General features: G+C 44.3%; 1 protein-coding gene across 4 annotated transcripts in view; it reads right to left on the reverse strand.

Annotated features, from left to right (window-relative positions):
- AGPAT3 (1-acylglycerol-3-phosphate O-acyltransferase 3) overlaps window positions 1-18,311 on the reverse strand; it is a 96,569-nt gene that overhangs the window by 34,870 nt on the left and 43,388 nt on the right. The window contains exon 1 of one of the 4 annotated variants that reach the window (XM_048290000.1): window positions 12,204-12,391. The exons of the other annotated variants lie outside the window; for them this stretch is intronic. The gene's annotated coding sequence lies outside the window, so the exon portion shown is untranslated. Of the gene's footprint in view, window positions 1-12,203; window positions 12,392-18,311 lie in introns of those variants that run through there. 4 annotated transcript variants of the gene reach the window in all.

Raw genomic sequence — 18,311 nt, forward strand, 5'->3', positions numbered from 1 at the left:
TGCTGGTCGGTGGAGACATCGCAGTGATCTTATTGATGACCTCGGTGGGAATCTGACGTCGTCCATCTTGCCACTTTACTCCCAGGAACTGGATCTCTTGGGCAGGTCCCTTGACTTTGCTCCTTTTGATGGCAAAGCCAGCTTCCAGGAGAATCTGGATGATTTTCTCTCCTTTCTCAAACACTTCCTTTGCTGTGTTTCCCCACACGATGATGTCATCGATGTATTGCAGATGTTCTGGAGCCTCACTCTTTTCCAATGCAGTCTGGATCAGTCCGTGGCAAATGGTGGGACTGTGCTTCCACCCCTGGGGCAGTCGGTTCCAGGTGTATTGCACACCCTTCCAGGTAAAAGCAAACTGGGGCCTGCATTCTGCTGCCAAAGGAATGGAGAAGAAGGCATTGGCAATGTCAATAGTGGCGTACCACTTCGCTGCTTTGGACTCCAGCTCGTACTGAAGTTCCAACATGTCCGGCACAGCGGCGCTCAATGGTGGCGTGACCTCATTCAGGCCACGGTAGTCCACCGTCAGCCTCCATTCTCCACTGGACTTACGCACTGGCCATGTAGGGCTGTTGAAAGGTGAATGGGCCTTGCTGACCACCCCTTGGCTCTCCAGTTTGCGAATCATCTCATGGATGGGAACCACAGAGTCTCTGTTGGTGCGGTATTGCCGACGGTGCACTGTTGCTGTGGCGATTGGCACCTGTTGTTCTGCAACTCTTAGCAGTCCCACGGCAGAGGGGTCATCTGAGAGGCCAGGCAATGTACTCAGTTGTCTGATATCTTCTGTCTCCACAGCAGCTATCCCAAAAGCCCAACGATGTCCTTTTGGGTCCTTGAAATATCCATTTCTGAGATAGTCTATGCCGAGAATGCACGGGGCCTCCGGGCCAGTCACGATGGGGTGTTTCTGCCACTCGTTCCCAGTTAAACTCACTTCAGCTTCCAGTACAGTCAGCTGCTGGGATCCTCCTGTCACCCCAGAAATAGAAATGGGTTCTGCTCCCATATACCTTGATGGCATCAAAGTACATTGAGCACCGGTGTCAACCAAAGCCGTGTATCTTTGTGGGTCAGATGTGCCAGGCCATCGGACCCACACAGTCCAAAAGACCCGATTCTCCCTTTCCTCTACCTGGCTAGAGGCAGGGCCCCTCTATTCCTGGTCATGTTGCATGTTGCTCCCTTCCGGTGAATACGTTTCTGAGGTCCCTTCAAGAGGATCGGTCATATTACCATTCCGGTACCGTCTGGAGTTCTGTGTGCAGGAGACCGGAGCAATGTTGACTCTAGATGCGCTTCTTGTGGTAGTTGTCCCTCTTTTTAGTTCACGTACCCGAGCTGCTAAGGAGGAGGTGGGTTTTCCATCCCACTTACTCATGTCTTCTCCATGTTCCTGAAGGAAAAACCAGAGGTTACCTCGTGGGGTGTATCCTCTCTCCCTGGTTGGGGGTCGCCGGCTCCTAATGGCAGAGACTCTTGTTGGTTCTGGTGAGATCTGGTAAATCTCTTCCTTAAGTTCCTTTTTCAATTTCTGATGGCCTTCTTCAATCAAGCTCCGGACTTGCTCAGCCAAAAGACTTGTTTCCACGGATGAGACATGGGTGCGAAACGGGGCTGTGACGGTGTCCTCGTAAATCCTCAGTTTGTTCACCAAGACGCCCACCCTGTCCTCGCCTTCCCTCCATTGCAGCGTTGCCAGGTAACGGGAGTATATCTCTGGTCCAAGGCGTGCGAACCTCAACCACATCTGTGACGTGCACTGGACACCATCTGGGCTCTTAGGAAATCTCTCATCTTCTGAGAAAATGATCTCCAGCACAGCCAATTCCCTCAGGCACCGGATACCTTGTTCCATTGTGCTCCATTTTCCTTGGTGCACCTGGAGGTCTTCTTTACAAAGGTACCTGTCCCTTACACTTGTAAGCAGTCGCCGCCAGAGGCTGAGGGTTTCTTGGGTTCTCCCGATCCCCTGGTCAATGACCACATCCCGGGACAGAGATCCCAGTTGCCTGGCCTCACTTCCGTCCAGAATGGTGTCATTGGCTGCAGCGTCCCAGATGCGGAGCAGCCAGGTCAGGATAGACTCGTTCGTCTGGCGGGTGAATTCCCTCCGCAGGTCACGCAGCTCACCCAGGGATAGCGACCGAGTGATGATCTCTGGCTCTGCCTCTTCTGCTGGGTGCGAAGGTCCTGCTGCATCCTCGTCAGTCACTATGCGGGCTGATTTGCTTTTTGATTTCTTCTTCTGCACGGGGGCAACTGCAATCGGTTTAGGCTGTTCTGGTTCAGTGATGGTTTGCATGCGGACGCTGGCAGTGCTTTTGGTTCCTTTCTCCTCTGAGTCAGTCTGCGTAGACATGGACGCTGTTGTTTTACATTTGGTTCCTTTCTCCTCTGTGTCAGTCTGCGTAGAGATGGACACTGTTGCTTTTTGTTTGGTTCCTTTCTCCTCTGTGTCAGTCTGCATAGAGATGGACACTGTTGCTTTTTGTTTGGTTCCTTTCTCCTCTGTGTCAGTCTGCGTAGAGATGGACACTGTTGCTTTTTGTTTGGTTCCTTTCTCCTCTGTGTCAGTCTGCGTAGAGATGGACACTGTTGCTTTTTGTTTGGTTCCTTTCTCCTCTGTGTCAGTCTGCGTAGAGATGGATGCGGTTGCTTTGCTCTTGGTTCCTTTCTCCTCTGTGACGGTCTGCGTGGAAATGGATGCGGTTGCTTTGCTCTTGGTTCCTTTCTCCTCTGTGACGGTCTGCGTGGAAATGGATGCGGTTGCTTTGCTCTTGGTTCCTTTCTCCTCTGTGACGGTCTGCGTGGAAATGGATGCGGTTGCTTTGCTCTTGGTTCCTTTCTCCTCTGTGACGGTCTGCGTGGAAATGGATGCGGTTGCTTTGCTCTTGGTTCCTTTCTCCTCTGTGACGGTCTGCGTGGAAATGGATGCGGTTGCTTTGCTCTTGGTTCCTTTCTCCTCTGTGACGGTCTGCGTGGAAATGGATGCGGTTGCTTTGCTCTTGGTTCCTTTCTCCTCTGTGACGGTCTGCGTGGAAATGGATGCGGTTGCTTTGCTCTTGGTTCCTTTCTCCTCTGTGACGGTCTGCGTAGAAATGGATGCGGTTGCTTTGCTTTTGGTTCCTTTCTCCTCTGTGACGGTCTGCGTAGAAATGGATGCGGTTGCTTTGCTTTTGGCTCCTTTCTGTGTGACAGTCTGTGTAGACATGGTATTTGCTGCTTTGCTCCTTTTTACCTCCTCCTCAAGCAGACGTTGCACCACACTAAGTAGTGTTTTGTTTCTAAGCATGGTGTACACAATGCAGGCCATAGAGAAAAAAGAGAAGAGAACTGACAAGAAGATTATACCATCCTTAACATCCAGAGGGAACTCAATTTTTTCAAAAACTGCTGTGCCTGGCCTGAAAGGCTGGAAGAAACCATTCTCTACTCCTCCCACCAGGGGCTGGCTGTGATTGTTGAAGAGGTCCCAGACATAGGAGCCCAGACTAGGACAGCCAAACAAAATTGAGTATATATTCCGAATGGTATTCATCGCCTCGCAGGTTATTATGCTATAGACATAATAAACCAATAAAGCAATTCTCATACCATTCCCTGGTTTTAACAGGAGTAATACAACAGGCAGGTAGTTCCCCATGTGAGGAAAAATATAGAGAGCAAGATACAGTACCCATGCAGACCAGCTGAGCACCATGGTGAATAGATTTCTGTTGATACAAAATTGTAATTCTGACTTTTTCTCAGAGCAAGCCCCACATTGGGCGCCAAATTATGTACTAGTTTGGAAACAAACCAGTGGGAGGCACTAAGTCAGAATAACAATTTAATGGAAATTAAAGAAAAGGGGGAAAAAAAAGGTAAAAGAAAACACTGTCAAACTGACAGAGTCAAGGTACAACCTGACACCCTGTTAGGCAGGATGGTGGTAGCAGTCTGGTAGAATGGTGGCTGCAGTCCTCTGAAGCAGTGATCCTGTAGTAAAACAGTCTGCTCTTCCTCAGGAAGTCCAGTGGTGGCTGTGTAGCTCCTGTCCTCTGGAAATCCAGTGGGAAGCCAGTGTCTCTGGTGTTCAGCCTCAGATTATATCCACGATGGGATGCTTGGTTCCTCCCTCTGGGTGGAGCATCTCACAATGGGGTAACGAGTCATGAGGCCAGGTGTTGATTAGGCTCATTAACAGGAGATAGTCCGGAGGGAGTTATCTCTGAGTCAGGCGGCAGGACAATGATGGGCAATTAACAGAAAGATAGTCTGGGGGGAGGAGGCAAGGAAACACTGCCCCACCTGGTTTCAACGGCTCCTGAGGATGGTAATAGAATACACTGCAACCCAGGACACATGCTTAGATAATATGTCATCCCCCTGACTCCTAATTTCTAACTTGAGATAAATACCTGCTTTGTATCTTGTAATCAAACCTCTCATTAGGTCCCAAATTCTGAAGTTTGATTAGGTGAAAAAAGTTTGTTTTGTCAAAAAAACCCAAACAAACCAATCAACCAACCCCTAACAGGTTAAAATATAACTATTTCTGGGAGAAACTTTAGCATTTCTAGCTTTAGCGTTTCTGTATTTCTAGGCAGGGATTTATAATGTTACAGTAGATTTTCTGAAGTGCCCTTTCCTGAGTCACCTGCTCTGCTTTGTACAGCTCCCAAGCTGTAAAAAATTTCAGAATTCCTCCACTCTCACTGAAGACAGAGTTTCACTGACAGCAAGTGGCCAGAGCAGAGCCATGCAGCAACCAGATGAACTGGAATGTAATAAATTAGACACAGTAAATTATACTGGACTTTTTTTCTAGATTGCCCCAATAAACTTTGTAACACCAGAAAGCCATAAAAATGCCTTTAAAGAAGTTAAATATTGTGTAAAAAAGAATCTTTTAGAAAATGTTGCCTGTCTCCAGATGGCTTCCCCAAAGATGAGAGTGCACAGCTCCAGGTGTGCCCCAGAGTCACTCCCCTGGATGGAGGAACAATTTCCAAAGTGAGCCTCACAACTGCTGAACAGAAATCCTGACCTAAGGGGCTGCCACTACTGACTTCAACAGTAAGTTAAATCCAAGGAGTGCACAGGGAGAGCCAAACCTCCTGCAAAACAGCAGCTTTTCCCCACACCCCTGTGGAGCAAGGGGCCCAAACCTGATTCATAATTGCTCAGGTAGATAAATGAAGATAGCTTAAGAGCTGAGAAACTGAGGAGGAGTACAGACCATGCTCCCCCCTGAATCCACAACATGAACCAGTCTTCCATCCATCACTCTGCACCTCCATGCCAGAATATTTAGCTTGTTATTTCCCTCCCCTCACTACATTCAACTACAGGAGTTATTTACATGTCAGAAGAAACCCTCATCTTTTTTCTCCCCTACCCGCTGAATCCATGGAGTAAAGTGACAATCTGGTGTCCTGACATCAGTCTGATGCTAGGTACTACCATGCCACAGACACATGGTATTACATTAATAACCATAACCACTACAACACTTGGATTTAGTCAGGCAAGAGGAGCTTACTAATTGCCAGAAAAAACCCTCTGAACTGGGCTTTTTGTTTTCCAACCCACTGGGCACAGAAGGAAGCTGCATCCATCCACACACACATCACCCTGGTGCAGCTCTGCCCTGCTCATCAGCTTCCTTCCACCAGACCCGCTCCCACTGGACGAGCAAAGCAATCACGAGCTAATCCAAAAACTTCCCAGATGTATCAAGAGGGTAGTAAACCTAAAATATCCTTGCTTCGTCTCCTTCTCCACGTAAACATCTATTTTCAGAAGTGTAGCTTCTATTAGTGATCTCTTGAGAACAAATGATTTGTTTTTAATTCTCCCCTCACCATGGCAATACACGCACCAAGCAGAAAGATGGTCTATTTAGCAAAGTGCATTTGATGCTATTTCGGAACTTAAAGATACAAAACAGTATCCTAATGCTTTGCAAGCTTTATTTTTACAGTAATTTCACAAGAACTCAAGTACCCATTAATTTTTCTGACATTACAAGCCACTTTTTCATTTCATACCATCATTTCTAGTTAGTTTTCTCTGCAAAGCTTCTCTCTCTCCTCTGTGTTAATGTATTCTTGGTAGCAGCACTCTGATGGCATTTTTGTCATCCTACCTGCTCTCATGTATACAGTTTTTCTCCTCAGTCCTTCCCTGGATAACAGTTCCTAAGAGCACTTTATGATCTTTGCTACACATCTCAAAAGTTTTGCTTTCTGTTTCTGGTTTTATAAATATATTGGACTGTGTGAAAGCAAACAGAATACATGTAGGGCAGGGATGTGAGGGAAAGCATCTTCAACAATTACAGATGAATATATATTTCAGACTATAGGACAAACAGGAGAAGGGGAGTGACTCCAGCTGCTGATAGCATCTGTTTCCCTGGCAGACTCCTACTGCAGGATGAGAAACCAGCACTTCACACAGATGAGGCCAAAACACAGACACCTGCATTAGCTTGAGTCTCTCCTTTCCAGGCAAAAAAGGCCACCAAAAAAGAAAACCCACAGGCTTCTTCCAGGTTTACTTCAGTTTCAAAGTCGACCAAACTTCCGATGTTTGCTTTGCCTTGTCAACTGGCCTCTCCCAAGCAGCCACCTCTGGAAAAAGTGACCCATTGCTCACTTTTGGACACAGACTAATTAGCATCTTATTAAAAGATGACACCAATTTATATTATTGCCAGCTATATTAACAACACAGGAGCAGTGGTTCAGCACTGCAGGAAGTTGAGTGCAGCTGCAAAGAGGCTGAGGAAATGCCATCCTTCCACATTTTCAAAACCCAATTGGAAAAAGCCCTGAGCAAACCAACCTGTTTCTGAAATGAGCCCGGCTGAAAGCTGCCTCACACTCAAATGATACACACACCCAACTATATTCTATGTATTTTTTTTTAATGACAAGCCAAAAATGACAATCTCCATAGACAGAAAGATGCTGATCACTTATTTGACCACGTGAAGCTATCCTGAGACCTCTCACCTTGAAATGCCATTTCAGTGGAAGGCAGACATTGCACATGAAACAATAATAATTAAGTCCAAACTGAGTTTTCACTCCACTTCCCAGGTGTTTTTTGCAGCCTGCAGTGAGCTTTATGCTGTCATGGCTACTCTTACAAGAAGCATTTCACCCCTCCTTTAAAACTAATCACATCACAGCTGCACTACAGACACACTCTACCAGGTAACTCAGCCACAGATTCATTTTTAACTCTACCAGCTAAATCTAAGATGTGACTTGAAACACCTTCATCCTTCTTAAGAGAAATCTAAGTTTAAGTATTACTTACAACATTTGTTTTGCTCCTCTTAATCTCTTTGCTAGCATTGAAATGATGGGTCTCTCTCACAGTGTCTTCCAAATTTCAGAGTGCTAAATCACATCTCTCTCACATCATATTTAAGATGAAAAAGGAAATAATTAGTCTTTCTAGTTACTTCCTACAAAGTCTGACATCATTTGTTTGCAAAGGGAAACCAAATCAGCCATGGGGGACCAAGTGCCTGGGGAACTGTGCTGTTGCACATCTTCAGGGGAATAGGAACTGCTGCCTCTCCGGACCAGAGGTCTGTGGCAGAGCAACCACTGCATGGAGCAGGATCAGCCAAGTCCCTGAGGTCAACTCGGTTTGTGTTCAAAAGTAAAAAACAGCCTGTGCAGTATTGACAGCTGCTCTTCCAGTCTTTCCTCCAGCCTCTAATACTCATGTTTTATCTAAGCTCCAACTTGGACCCACATACAGGAATCTCTGTTTACTTCCTGGATAACAATTGCTCTGGTTGCAGAGAGGAGCTTAAGCAGCTTAGACAGCTGCCTGCCAAAGAAAGGAATTTAGCGTGTAGTTCCAAAAGCCTGGTTCCTTATGAACTTGGATTTTAGTGTTGACAATGCTCACATCCATGAAGAGACACGGGTAGCAAAGAACATCCAACTTTGTCATAACAGGCTCTTAGCATCCCTCTTTCTCCTCTCCCTGGCTACTTCCATGAAACATGGGGTATTCCAGTTATTTTGGAGACACCCTCATAGACATTCACCAGCCAAGTGTGTCTGGAAATTCCTCAATGGGTTCAAAACAGACCAGTGAGGCGAGAGAGACAGATAAATGTATTTGAGCAGGACAACACTAAGTTTTATACCCATAGCAAAGCAGGCTGAAAAATCTGCCAAGCTCAACCTCTTCAGCTCATCACATTTAAAGACACAGCAATGCTATGCTAGCCCAGACAAACTCATGGTTTAGGCACGTGGGCACGGTCACAAAATTCTTTGGGTAACGAGCTTTTAGATAGTCAAGGTTTCCGTATTTTCCACAAGCAGCAGCCACAGCACAGAAACAACCCCCCTGAAACCCACACTGAAAACACTGATCAAAGCTCCAACTTCTCTGCAAACTCCTGATTTAGATGAATACTCTATGCTCCTCAAATTGCGTGGTTTGGTGCTACGGGTGTGCTAGGAAGACACAGGCTGTTTTAATCTCCAGGCACTTATCTCAGAGACAACTACTCAGTCAATGTAGGACACCTATCATCTCAGTGCTTTGCTTTAAGCTGCCTGAATAAAGCAGCAGAGCACACAGTGGCTTTTACACAAGCATGGTGGTATTTCAAGCACAGCCCACTAGATTATGGGCACATTATCCACAGATAACACAAACCAAGTCCTCATATGACAGGAACAGGGCTCAGTGCTCATGTTTGACCAGTTTAGAGTTTACACCGCACTTCCCAAAGCACCAAACCATTCCCAGGGCCTTCCCATGGAAACAGCCTGGCCCCATTGTGAATCATCCCCCAGCACGTACAAATTAGGAACCTCCAGGTTATTGTGAGTGAAATAACAGACAATACATTCAGTCCAAAACCACAACTATGGGAATTGCTAATAAAATCCAAGTGAAGATAGACATCATTAGAGATCATGTGCTGAACTATTGCTTCAAACACTTGAAACAGAGAGAGCAAAGCACCGTTACAGTCAATAAGCAAATAAAATACATGGGGCAGTGAAATTATGTAGTTCATTAAAACTCTATGTCTAGCACAGGTCTCCCCCCTCAAAAAATGCTAAACTATTGCAGCACAAAATACAACAGTAGCCAAAACGTGATCTGAACTATTGTGCTCTTAAGGCACGTTAATGAAATCAAAGCATTTACGGCCAGTTCAGGCATTTGGGCACATCACTCAAGCCACAAGGCAACTCTAGGAAGAGGTAAAATCAGTGTCAAATTACCTTCACTTCTAATACAAAGTACACCAATTAATCACACTAAATACATGTTAGTATTCCAGGCTCCTTTGATGGCCAGAAGCTGAAACAGAAGGCAGATTCGGCAGCAGGGGAAAAAGAAAGGAAAAGCATTTGTTTCAAATATTTTGTAGCTTGGAAATGGTCAATTAAAACCCACCAAAGAAAGTGCAGAGGATTCTTATGAGTTTATCCCATGTATTAAGTGATGACAAGCCTACACAGAGTGATAAATCCATTATTTATGGGCTAAGAGATTTGTTGATTGGTGAAAATGGACAATTCTTTTAAGAGTCTCATGTTGTGATGAGAATTTAACCAAACAAACTCTACGGAGCAGCAACGACTGCGCAAAGAAGAAAATTTGATGTCTCGTGCTCTTACAATTTCTGTGTACTTTGGCTTTGCACTACTGGATTGCTGAGTGTACCTGGGAGGATTCACACCTGCTATCAGAACAAGCCTACGTGAGGAGATGTGGCTGGGTAATGGGGGAACCCTCTGGGTTATTCTCTATACAGCTGCCTGTAACTTTAAGACTGTGGTGGTCCCTCACCCCTTCATTGCTGCCTGAGCACCAGCCTTCACATATCTAAGAAATGCCTATTTATCTTTCTCTTTCTGGTTTTTTGGTTGTGGGGTTGTTTTGTTTTTTTTTTTTTTTTTTGGGGGGGGGGGGGGGGGGGGGGGCAGGGGGAAGTGGAAGGGACATGCTGATTTCCAAGGCTTGGGGTGATATTGCATCAGAAACACAGCAAGCATCAGGCCTGGAGGATGCCACAAGTCCCAGAGGAACAAAGAATCTTCACTTCCTTAGATTAATTCCTTAGAGAGTACAAACTAAATTTGGCCCAGAAAGTGAAGAAAATACGTCAGGTCCAGCAAGATAATGAGGGTGCTCCAACCCAGGAGAAGCAAAAGATCAGATGGAATTACAGAAAAAAAACCAACCCCGAGTTAATCTCTCAATATGCAAAGTTGATTCCCTGCTGAACTGGTGATCTCTGATCTTAATCACCCCAGCTCTGTCTGAGAATATTCTAAGGGAATTGCAGCAGCCAAACTAACATATTTAAGATGAAAAAGGAAATAATTAGTCTTTCTAGTTACTTCCTACAGGGCAGGCTTGTGCTAAAAAATTAATAAACTAAAATATTTATCAAAGTCAGCTTTCTTCAAGCAACGACAAACTAAAGAGTTAAAAATACCCAAACCAACAAAGCCAAAAAAGCACTCTGAGGTACTCACATTAAGTCTCATCTATATCTAATCAAAGAGGTTTGAATGAGCTCTCGTTTCACAAACAAGCAGGTGACATAATTAATTTTCTCCTGAACCTTGAGGTTGCCGAAGAAGAGGATCTGACCTAATACCAGCTAATTCCTGCTGTGTGCAGAATTGTAAGCTCTCCTGCAAACCAGATTTGACCTGGATTCAAGTCAAGAATTTTAAGAGTGAACAGAATAAGGGGAAAAAAAGAATTACAAGAGATGTGTGCATGTTATGCTCTATGCATAATGCACACAAATTTGTATTTGCATCAGTACAAAATCTAACCGATACCAGATGCACACATCACACCCCAATATTGAGCTAGGACATGAAGAATGAATTTAAAACTACACCGTGTTCATGTATATATCTACTACATGTACTTTCTTCTGTCAAAAAGAATATTTAGCAAGACAGCTGTAAATGTCTTTAAGCTCTAGATTTCCTGATTTTTAACATTAAAACTGTGAAGTCACATATGCCTGTTTTCTTGGAACACTTTGATGACTACAGAGGCTATTAATCACACACATTTTAATTTGAGCTGCCACACTGTATAGCTGAGAGTTTACGTCTCTGCAGAGATACACTATAAAGCTTAAATGTAAATAAACTCATTAATATTACAAGTGTGTGCATACACATATGCAGAGAGGATCGTAGGTTTGTAAACAGTACAGGCATAACTGCCTGGAGGAAATACTTGGCAAAACAAAACCATGATGATCCAACACAGATTTTTATTTCTTTCGTTTTTTAAACAACTTATAAAACAAACAAACAAATAAATTCATGTGTCAGGCTGGAAACTTGTTCACAGCAATGCCACACCCCTTGGAAAGTTTTCCAGCCACAGCCATATTAATTCCAACTCCAAGCTTTTCCTTTTACAGTTGAAGTGATGTGTATTTTTTCACTAAAACCAGTCAACAGATCGCACTTCGGTTTCTAAAAGTCGCTGTTTGCCTCAGACACGGCTCTAAAAAGTTTCAAGATTTCTTTCGGCTGAAAGTCTTGGACATATGTGGAGACACAGAGAAACAAGGCCAGCCCAGAAACATAGGGCAGCCCTGCCCTGCTTCTACCCTTCCCAAACCCAGTCAAAACACCCAGGCACGTGGGGTCTCCCGGCTCTGCTGCTGCCAGTCACCACCCTCCCAGGCCCAGCTCACCCCCAAGGGGTAGAATCGTAATTTTCACCTGCCTGAAACATCCCTTTTCCACGCTGAAGACATGAGTGTCTCACAAACACCCTAATACATGGTGAGCCTGTCAGCCTAATTTCCGTGTTACGTGCTGAGAGACACCTATGAGAAGAGCACAAAGTCAGAGTGAAAGAAATCTATAAGGGCTTGCAGGAAAAAATGGAAATACACGATCACCATCTTGCCCAAGTGGCATCCTTAGCCACTGCTCTCAGCTGAATAAAAACATGCAAAAGTTCAAACAGCAACAAAATCGAGTCCCAAACAAGTAACAAGGGCACCAGAGCAATTCAGGGAAGGTATCTACACCAGCCACACGTTAGTAAGTACACATCAGCCTTCCAGAGCACCTCAAAAAGGATCACCACTCTCCAGCTCGCCCCAAGGAAGCATTTCAAAGGACAAGCCACCACCAGCACAGTCGCAGTACGAAACTCCAACTTACCAATACAAGTAATAGGCTAAAGCCAGGGCAATGAGCGTAGCGCAGACTCCAGCCAATAAGCAGGCACCTGACTGGTTTACCAACATCTTCCCAATTTGTTATTAATAAACAAACAAACAAAAAAAGAGGAGGAGGAATGGAACGGCAAAAACGCACGATGTGAGCCTTGGCTAGGAAAGCAAATCAGTCTTGACATGGAGAAGGGATTATGGTGACAAAAGCACATCGAGGTAAATCTGGAAGTGCTTCAGCTACTAAAACTGCCTGCTCAGAGGCCCAAAAAAACAGCTGAGTGTCCTCTCCATTACACGGCTTTGTAAAACACTGAACTAAAAAAGCCCCTCTTACCTCGAGAATGAAGGCATGAATGGGGCAGAAGTGGACTAATATTTAAAACAGATAATACTGCTCAATAAATATTACAGTCAGGTGGTGTTGCTGACAAACCAAGCTTTTGCTCTAATCCAGTAAGCTCCTTACAGGAAATTACCAGGCTACAATCGACCAGATTCGCTCGTGTGGTTGTGCGTCTGCTCAGCGCTGCCACTTGACACTTTTTGTTTTAACAAAACCTAGATTTTAGCACCAAGGAGCCTCCCACCACAGCACCCAACAGATGACAATGGCATTTCCTCTCCCTTCTCCCTGCTCCAAAATCAGGGCTTTGGGAGGGCACTGAGCAGGCACAGTCCAGGAGTTTGGTGAAAAAGGAGATATTGGAGCCTGGAGAGGAGGAAATGAGGTGACAGCATCTACAACCTGTGCAGGAACACAGTACTGATGGGGTGGGTAAGGCTCAGGGGCCCATCCAGATGCTGTGCACCATAAACTGGACAGTTCAGATAAAGAGACTTGAGGGCACATCTGTACAGGGACACAACAGTCAGACTGAAGAGTGATTCGCATTCATCAACATAGCCCTCTGTGAAGACGCAGCTTTAACTGGCATAACTCACCTGGTCAGAGTTAGGCCTCTAAAGAAATAAAATCCTAACAAAATCTAGCTTAAATGCCAAAGATAATACTCAAGTGGTAGTCACAGGCCCCTGACACTCCCATTTTTTGACCAAACTTAGCACTACAGAGAGTTAAGGCATGGTATAAATGCCTCTTAAACCCCTGGCTGCCCTGGAAGTAGAGTCACATTAGAAGAAGACATCAAAGAAGTTGAAAGAGGCAGCACAAAACCACTTAAGATGCAACAGATAGAAAGTTTTTACATTCAAAGAAACAGACAATGCTTAGAATAATTTGGCCAAAAAGGAAAAAAAAAAAAAATGGAGGCTGTGAATTTAAACGTCACAGACAAATAGGAGCTTATATCTGGTTTAGCAGAGCTGGGTGGAAAAACAATGTGAAAACCGCCTCTGAGTTTAAAGCACACACAAATTAAATACAACATACTCCAGAAAGTGCGGTGAGTAAGGGTCCAGTGGAAAACCAGGACAGAAGCACCACAGCATTCATGAAATAAAGGAAAATTTCAGGTGCTCTCCATGCACCAAGTCAATAGGTCCTCCTGCCCCCTTATACCCTGCACACCGTCCAGGTCTGCTGTAAAACCTTTTGCAACCTCACCCATAGCTCAACAGCATTTCTTAAGTGAGTACACAGATAAAAGTCTTACTACTATCTACATCTTTGTCAGTGAAGGAGATAGCTTGCAACTAAATTCCTTGCTTAGGAAGAATCAGTTTCTGTGGGCTCCAAAGGAATTTTTACTGATTGTGTTCCCCAATCTCATTTTGAGACTGCTCACACTGCTTCTGTTCTCAACTGGAGAAATAAGGTTATATCAAATTACATCAAAAGAAATCCCAAAGCCCAAGAGACAAACATACACACAATTCAAAGAAGACAGGAGGGTTTTGGACATGCAGAGTCACTAAACTGGCACTTGCAATGTTTTTGTAGGTGAAGCTCAATTACCCGTTTCCAGGACTGCTGATCAATACTTTCCCAATGCACAACATTCATTACAGAAAATGCACATAATGGATTATGACTGGGCACAGGACAGCATCGTGATTTTTTAAATGAAAACAAAACCCAAAGTAGCAATTATCAAGAGGCCTCATTTGGAAAAAAAAATAATTACGATATTAGAATAATTGCCTATATTTGGAACAAGGCTTACTTGGTATTTCTATTATAAAAGCTACCCTAAAATTATAGTGCTGGTATTCAAACAGCAATTCTGTAATACCAGCCCTTACATAACAAACAGAAAAGGAGTTATCTAACAGAAGCCCTATTAGTACAAAATTATTTGAGTAATAGGCCTCTTGCAACGTATAAAATAGATCAATGTTATATAATTACAAAATGCTGCCAATCTTAGTCTCTGATGATTAAGAAAAAACCTCAGTATTGTCTACTCATCTCTAAGACGACATAAAATGCTCCTCTTCACTCCAAGTGGTTGAATTTTCAAGACAAATGGGAATTCATCCTTTGTATTCAGATAAAAATAAACTACAAAAGAAACTTCGGGAGTGTTAAATGCATTTACACACCAAGCTGTGAAACCTAGGGAGCCACCTGCTAGACAGATTGGGTGAATCTGGAAAATGCTTTGTGGCACAGGCCCATCACTTGTTAAAACAGGGATGCAAAATAAAGGATAAACGAAAGAGTCTCATCTGCAGATAAGCGTTATAGGGAGAATGATATACTTTGCTTTCTGGATGGAAAATTATGCAGGAAAAAAAAATTAAGCCTCAAACATATGACAGAAAGAGCCAGCCAGGAGACATCTGTCTGCGTGCAAATGTGCTATGGCTGAACAAGGAGAAGCCTCTGACTGCTGCTACCCAGAGTCTCAGCAAGCACTGTATTCATGCCTGCGAGGCCCTGCCCAGGTTCAAAGCTTCCCTTTGAAGTACTGAGCACTAACTGGGAAGAAATGCAAACTCTGTCTTTCAAGAAGTGCTGAGCTGCTTCAAATTTCAGGTATAAAACACTATCTTCTGCAGAAGAGGAGCAGTGTGATTTGCTCTCTGATCCATAGTAATGCAGGATCCCTGATGCAAGTGAACAGGCAGGGGCAGGAAAGCTCCTGGGGCTGTCTGGTGGCAAAGCTACCACCTCCTGAATCAGTGTGACCAGAGACAAAGCCACCACCTCCTGAGCCAGTGTGACCAGAGACAAACACACAACCTCCTGCATCAGTGTGACCAGAGGCAAAGCCACCAGCTCCTGAATCAGTGTGACCAGAGGCAAAGCCACCAGCTCCTGAATCAGTGTGACCAGAGGCAAAGCCACCAGCTCCTGAATCAGTGTGACCAGAGGCAAAGCCACCAGCTCCTGAATCAGTGTGACCAGAGGCAAAGCCACCAGCTCCTGAATCAGTGTGACCAGAGGCAAACACACAACCTCCTGAATCAGTGTGACCAGAGGCAAAGCCACCAGCTCCTAAGAGCCAGCTTGGGCACAAACACAGGGCTCGGCACATCCCCTTCATTCATTTATACCTCGTGCCTCTGCTCCAGAGTTTGCTACCACGAGCTGTACTGCCAAGATGGAAAAGATTAAATAGGACTATTTATTATTTTTATGATTATTAAAAAAATAAGATGAACAGGGTAAAGCAAAGGCCTCAGGTGACACCAGAGCTATCCACATGCTGTGGGAATCACAGCTGCAAGACCCAAAAGAGACATCAGGAAAGTTTTCCCCTGCCAGTGCCCTGCTATACTAAGCCTAAAAAAATCTCCAGAAGAGCATTTGCATGATCTCACCTACAAATGTACCTCCAAAGTGGGAACTGTTCACAACTTACCAGCAATGGAGAAAGGCAGCCCTAAAACTGAGAAGCAGAATATAATGCCATGTAATTTTGACTTTACAGTCCCCAGTCTTTCTGACACATCTGTGACAAGTGAGAAAGACCAACTAGCCTTCTGTCACCAGGCTGACATTTGTCACATGGACAAATATATCTCATCAATACATTTCTGTATAGGAAGACTATGCTTTAAGCATCAAACTTTCTATGGTTTGAGCCTGGAAGGAGACAGAGGCCATGTGGAGAGGGACTGAAGACAAAAGCCACCATTCTTCCAAATCTAAATGTTTCAGATCTTCATCACAGGGGAGACAGAGAAGCAAAAATACTAACACCAAAAGCAGGTGTTCTGCTGAGTCAGTGTCACCAGGGCAGCTTCAGATAAAACCCACTGATTTGCAGTCAAGAACAAATAAGAGGTGAAAAATTAGACCTGAAAATGCAGCAGGTACACAAGCAAATGGTTTCTCAGTAAGTTCAGTGAGCTGAACTGGCAGCCTGAATTACAGTGGGTAGGGAGCTGGATCCTGCTCAGTGCATTCACACTGCTCACACATGGCTGTGCAGCAGCTGTTTATGGCCCAAAGAGGAAAAAAGCAAGAAAGGAAGAGCTGTACAGGAGGGCAGAGACCCAAATCGCCCTCTTCCTCCTTGTATGGGATCCAACTTCTACTCTCTTTGATGTCACTCTGACTGCCATCAGCAGCTTGTTCATTCCTGAACAAGACATCTATTCTTCTTTTGGGTTATTTCACTGACAAATATTTCACAAGGCTGTTACCAGCCTGAATCCATAATTACCCCTGTGGTCAGATCTCTTTTTGCATATACACAAAAGCAGCTATCTTCCTAAGAAGACAGACCAGACTTATCAAGCAGACTGATAGCAAAAAACAAATACATGCTGAACAAAGTTTTATTGTTCTGTGTTTTCTGTCAAGATCACACCAGCCCCTTCTGGTCTCAATACCAATACTGGCAGCAGCCACACACCATACAACCTTACAGTGACCTCCCCACCCAACAATAAAAAACACTCAAACCCCCAAAACAAGTCACCACAAAAAGAAAAAACCCTTCTCCTGTGCAAATTTAAAGATCACATTTTGAATACAAAGCTGAACTGCATGCACATAAGTGTGCACTTCTGCACGTGGTGAAATCTTTATAAATTACAACCAGAACTCTTTACAAATGAAATTTCCCACAATTAAAAAAAATTAACTTAGAAGTGGGAAGGCTGTACATTGTTAAAGTTAAGGCTTTTGTTGGCCACTCAGCTGGGAAACTAAACAGCAGCCAGTCTATAAACATCCCATCTGTCTTTAAAATCCACGTTGGACAAAAACCTGAAAGAAACATCTACAGCTCTCACCTTTTCTTAAGATCTCCCATCTCCTGGGTGGCTTTGGCATTCTATTGCTAAGTAGGCCTCTAGCAGCATATATAGTTAATTTAAGCCATTCTGGATTCTGCAGAGCAGGGGACCCTTCTGTGGTAACACGCAGAGTCTTTGAAAGATGCTGCCAACAAAGATCACAAATCCAGGACTGGTCAGCCCTGTCACGATTCAGTTTCCCTTGTTCAGCCTCTGCTGAACAGTGGCCTTTTAATGCAATGTTTGAGAGAGACATGACCTAAATACCCTTTTACTGAGGGCTGCAGGAATCCTGGGAATGACTGGCCCACTAGAAACACACGCTTGCCTTCCACAAGCAACATTCAGACAGCAACATTGCACGGGGGCTGGCTGTTCCACAGCTGATACTGAAACTTTGGGAATTGTCACAGATGCTCTCTGCTCTCTTTGTCATGGTCTCATGTAAACTGGCTTTGCCAGACCCAGACAAAGACATTAAAATATTCTGCCACTGTGAGTACTTTTTCAGTCCTACAAGTGCCACAAATAGTGATAATAATCTGACCAGGAGATCTCTTAGTGATCACAACCCCAGCCAGGTGGGCAGCTGCCTGAGTGGAAATTTCTGCATCTCCATACATTCCTCTGTATTGCTTCCACTTCTGTCAGAGACACAAAAAGTCACCGAAGCAGAGATTGTTTCCTGCTGGCACAGTTATAAAGCACTGGAAGAAATGCAGAATGTGAAATTAGTGGTATAGAAGTGAGCACCCATTTCTCATGGAGCTTGTAGCACTTCAGAATAGTTTGACTGCCAACTCAAAAACTGCTCCACGTCACTTTAAAAATTAGAAGCTAATTAGTAAAAAGAGGAGTTCACTGCACCAAAGCTTCATATTCAAAAGACCCCTATGTGCCAAACTCAAATTATGGATGTCACCACTGCTGGCTTAGCACTGCT

The sequence above is a fragment of the Corvus hawaiiensis genome, chromosome 2 (assembly GCF_020740725.1).
Source record: "Corvus hawaiiensis isolate bCorHaw1 chromosome 2, bCorHaw1.pri.cur, whole genome shotgun sequence".
Taxonomy (NCBI): Eukaryota; Metazoa; Chordata; class Aves; order Passeriformes; family Corvidae; genus Corvus; species Corvus hawaiiensis.